The sequence below is a fragment of the Macrobrachium nipponense genome, chromosome 34 (assembly GCF_015104395.2).
Source record: "Macrobrachium nipponense isolate FS-2020 chromosome 34, ASM1510439v2, whole genome shotgun sequence".
In the NCBI taxonomy this organism is placed as follows: domain Eukaryota; kingdom Metazoa; phylum Arthropoda; class Malacostraca; order Decapoda; family Palaemonidae; genus Macrobrachium; species Macrobrachium nipponense.
Window position 1 is genome coordinate 43,087,001 of NC_061095.1, and position 5,000 is coordinate 43,092,000.

The following is a 5,000-nucleotide window of genomic DNA, read 5'->3' on the forward strand; positions in this document are numbered from 1 at the left end:
AGAATTGAGTTTAATTTTCAATGCGAATTATGGATCAAGACAATTGTAATAGATTCATGAAACAAATGGCCTCTTGGTCTATCCTTAACTTTCCGCATCTACCCGCGTTTTGCAAAAATTCGATAGGAGGGTGGTTATTTCTCCCCTCCTTTGACACATACTGGTGCTTCCAGAAGAGTTTTCAAATGAATAAGAAAGTATGCTAAATTTCCATATCGATGTCACCTTCACATATGCATATTTTATCCGTAAAACATATATAACCTATGGCATTACACCAATGAAATTTAATAGTGTATGAAATAAAATAAGTGAAAGAAAGTTTTATGAAATCTCGTCTCTCTCTCTCTCCTCCGTCTCTCTCTCCAAAATCTCTCTCCATCGTCTCTCTCTCTCTCTCGTTTCGCCTTGTTTCCTTTTGGGCGATGGATGTCCTGTTATGTGTGTTAGTAATCCTCCTCGCAGGAGGAGGCTTCGAAGAATGGAGAATCGGGTCCTAAAAGGGAGGTGTCTTTCAACGCCGAGAGGTTTGCATTGTAAGCGCTTCCCTCACCCAAGCACCTCTTCTTTATTGGGATCTAGGAACGATGAAGGGCACGTCGAGCCATAAGACATAACGGAAAGAAACTTTTCGGCTTTGTACGTTTCTTCTCTTTCGCCTAAGCGACCTGCGAATTTATTGAGAACCTCGTCCTTGTATGGCATAACTATGTCCAGGTCTTCCTGCTAACAGGCTGTCTGAAGGGTCACCTTGACAACAACACCTCAGTGGGTCGAGGCTACTTGAATGAGACAAACAAAATCTTACATCAATTGTTTTTTTTTTTTCGAAAGAAAAAGTTAAGTGTCTTTTTGCCTAAGCCATTATATATGAATGACCAATTGTTTTCAAGCTGATGTTATTTTTTTATACAAACGAGATTTGCTGAGTATTTTTTGAGTTCCAGATTAAAAGATTTGCTTAGTATTTTGTCTGTTCCAGATTAAAAGGCAGGAAAAATTTGCTCATTTCAATTCCTTGAAGATCATCGCCTAATGAGTCCCTTTTGGATATAATTTTTACATTCATTAATATCACTTTGTCAACTGAGAACTTGAAGAACTTCCAGTCTAACTATATAAAACTAGGCGAATGCTTGTAAGAAACCTAAATTGCATAAACAGTCCTTATTAATATTATTATATTACTTTTTTATTAAAAGTAATTGCTGCCTCAGTTGCATTAATTTTATATAAGTTCTTTTCTGTTTTCCTAATTATTGTTTTTTTCATTGTTACTTAAGCTGGTGAGCAACGCAACGAAGGTTGTCATGTCTCAAATAGGTAATTAGCAAAGTCGATTTTAATTTTATTAAATGGCAAGAGCATGTAGTCAAATATGCAGGGTATGTTCCGTAAACTTTATGAAGGATACAGTGCAATCCAATTCCTTTCGTAGGGCAGCGACGTTTTGTTTGGAATTTCATACATCCTCTTAGGCGAAGGTAGGTGATGGTCTGTTGTTTAAGATTGAGCCAGCCTTGTGCTGGCACGGGCTCTTCCTCCTGTAGCAGCCCGTAATAGAAGCAAGAGGGTGAGTCCGTCTGCTTTGATAGTGGCGGAGCAGCGGGGGCTTCATACCGCTGCTTTTTCATTGGCTAATGAATGGCGAGCTGCTTTATGATTGGCTGCCTGGCTGCGGGCTAAAACCAGTTCCGGAGCGCATGCTAAGCAATCATGCCGATCTTCTCAGCTGCGTGGTGCCACACCGGGCTTCATTTCGATTGCTCAATGGCTACGTGAGGTTCCTGCTGGTATTACTGATGGTTTTAAAGTCGTCTTCAGTGTTGTCTTCTTCTTGAATTGGGGCGTTTTCGGGCGGCGATGTGGTGGTGTTTGCAGGTAATGGCGCGTTTCTTCGCATACAGGTTGGGAGCAAAAGGGTTTCCTGTGTCGTATTCATGGAGATTTTTGCTCCTGGATGAGTAACGCCTCCAGAAGGCGCAGACGGCAAGGGTCGGTTGCTCTCCCTATTATCCTGGTGTTGCGGATAATACAGTCGAGGGAGATTGTGTCTCAGTGGGCGGTGAGGACGTGATTCTTGTTGGCCCTTCTTGTGCGTGACAGGAGATTCTCTATGCAAGATGCATTGTAGTCATACCAATGTACTTCCCAGGACATCCTCGGGCGGGGCATATGTATTGGTATAATACGTTCGCCAACTCGAGGGGGGTCGCCTGATAGCAGTGAGATGGCGGTGAGGAGTTATTTTCAATTAATCACCCCTCACCCCACCCGAATTAGACATATGGATTATGGAAGTTGAAGAATGGTGAAAAGACGTACGAAGAAATATAAACTTAATTTATTGCGATGTGTATTAATATATATATATATATATATTATATATATATATATATATATATAGTATATATTTATATATATATATATATATATATATATATATATATATATATATATATATATATATATATATATATATATATATAAATATATATATATATATATATATATATATATATATATATATATATATATATATATATATATATATATATATATATATATATATATATATATCACAATACAAATTCAGGTTATAAGTTTGTGTACGCATTTTTGCATTCTTCAACTTCCATAACCGTATGCCTTAATTCGTATCATGCGAAGAAAATTATCATCCACGATTTTATTTAGATAATAATACTGATATCTCACAAATGCAATATGTGAAAATATCATATGAAAGTATTATTAGAAAATATTTTCGGCTAATTTCTTCTTTACATTCTACGGAAAACTTTATTGTAAAGATAACGAAATGTAATAAAAAAAATAAAAAGAATGATTTTTTAAACTCTGCTATTGGACAAATCTCGTTGGAATGGATGACCCTTCCTTAGTTCTTCCTTACAAAATAAATAGACTTTTTTTCCATCGTACGTTGTTGTTCTGAATTGCTTTGAAAAGACCAGGGTTTACGGGACAGTGTAAAAGAAACAGAGGATTTGCAACTGTTACAGTGAAACGTTTTCTTTCACGTGTTCAGAACAGATAATCTGTAATTCTTTAAGAGTTCTTTCATGCCGAGTACCGGGCGGTTCATATTGGATGCGGTTTGTAAGAATTTATTTTCTTTCTTCACTGTGATGTACTCAAATCCGAGGTTAATTCTTTGTTTTATTTGGTTGGATTTGGTTGTGTTAAAAACTCTAGCCATTGTAGCTTATTTTATCTATATTCTATTCAATTCATTTTTCAGGTGCGAAGTTTGAGTGACCTCATTCCTAACGTCCGACAATACCAAAAGGTGCGTATGCTTCATTTCTTGTAATTCTTTGGATAACTATCGTATTGGTCAAACTGGAGAAATATCGGAAAAGAGACCTGAGTAGCATTAAAGATATGTAAGAAATGTAAAATTTTTAATACTCGTTAATGAAACAATCATACCATCAACTTTGAAGTAGCAACAACAACAAAAAAACGTTTATTCTAATAATATTATAGAAAGAGCTACTTCGAAATTATCTTCAAGCTCGCAGCATTATGTTCTTCACCGTTAACTATGGATATCCACTGAATTCTTCAGAAATACTCATAAGCCATGGACGTTCTGACACCAGAGTCGACGAGTAAAATATAATTTCCGTTTGAGTAATTAATTTCATACCGTTCATCCCGAGTTAGAGTCTTAAACTGGGAAGACTGTTCGGTGGCATCAGTGTTATGGCAATATACGGTTAACACTAATATAATGCAAGATTGCTTATTTGGCAAGCAACAAGGAAAGTCCAGTGTTAATCATATCATGACATAAATAACAAACTATGCCATATCCTTTTCAAGGTGAAGTTTAGAATTCCCAGCCGCTCTGCATCTCACATTTCCATTCGTTGAGTAATTAAGGATATGAAAGCTTGACTGACAACACAAACAATGCAATGAATAAGTTCTGTAACATTATTGCCTGCCAACTCCCAGGACTGCGAGCAATTATAACTAATTTGAGTTTTAAATCCACGAATTTGAATTACAAACTCATTTTTGCATTGCAAAGGGCACTCATAATTTATACAGCGATCGCACAAGGGTTCAACTCACGCCATATCCCTGGCCTGCCATAAATGCAAATGATAGCCTTAATTATTGGATTAATTCACTAGTGGAGTGAAAATCAATTCGATTTCAAGCATCACGGTTCCTTCTTATTGATCTGGATCTCTACCCAACAAAATGAAAGTATACTACTTTCTTTAATTACACGAAACCGTTGCAATTCCTGTTATAAAAGTTTCTTGCTCTCTGGTCATATGAGGCTGTAAGAAATGAATTGTAGACAACTTTTTTTGAAATCAATTAAATTATTTGCAGAGATTCTCTTTATTTAGATTGTGAATCAGTCTATACTTTATTCTCTTCGGGTAACCTTCTCATGGATAAAGGAAGATCATTTACGTTTGCTTCCTTATACTTGTTAGCGTTAACTAAGAGTTCATCCTCACCTATCGATGGCGTCTTCAGGAATATATTCCAAATTAATATAAACACTATTTATTACGACACACAGCTTAACAGTTAAAATGGAGTGATGAAATTCCATCGATCAGTTAGTCTCATTCCCTTGCACATAGTCTCTGCTGCAGCAAGATCATTATTGGTGCCCTGAAAGACACCTCCGATGACGTGACATGCTAAAGAGGGCGTCAATGAGGACGTCATATCCATCTTTGGCCGATAGTTGTAATCTGCTCAATTACAGGTATTTTCTGAAGTATTCGGGAATATTATGTCACTCATTTCTTCCTCTGGATTCTCACATATCTTTTGTTATTTCCTTGAAGAACGTAAGATGAACTCTGCGTTTCTTTGTTTGTTTAATGCAAGCCGTTGCTGATTTATACTCTTGCCTGCTGCAAGTAGCAATTTGTGGAGAAGGGCTTCACTGTGCACGATCTCTGTGTCGTTCTAATAATTCTTGCAATGTTGGTTAACGGTTG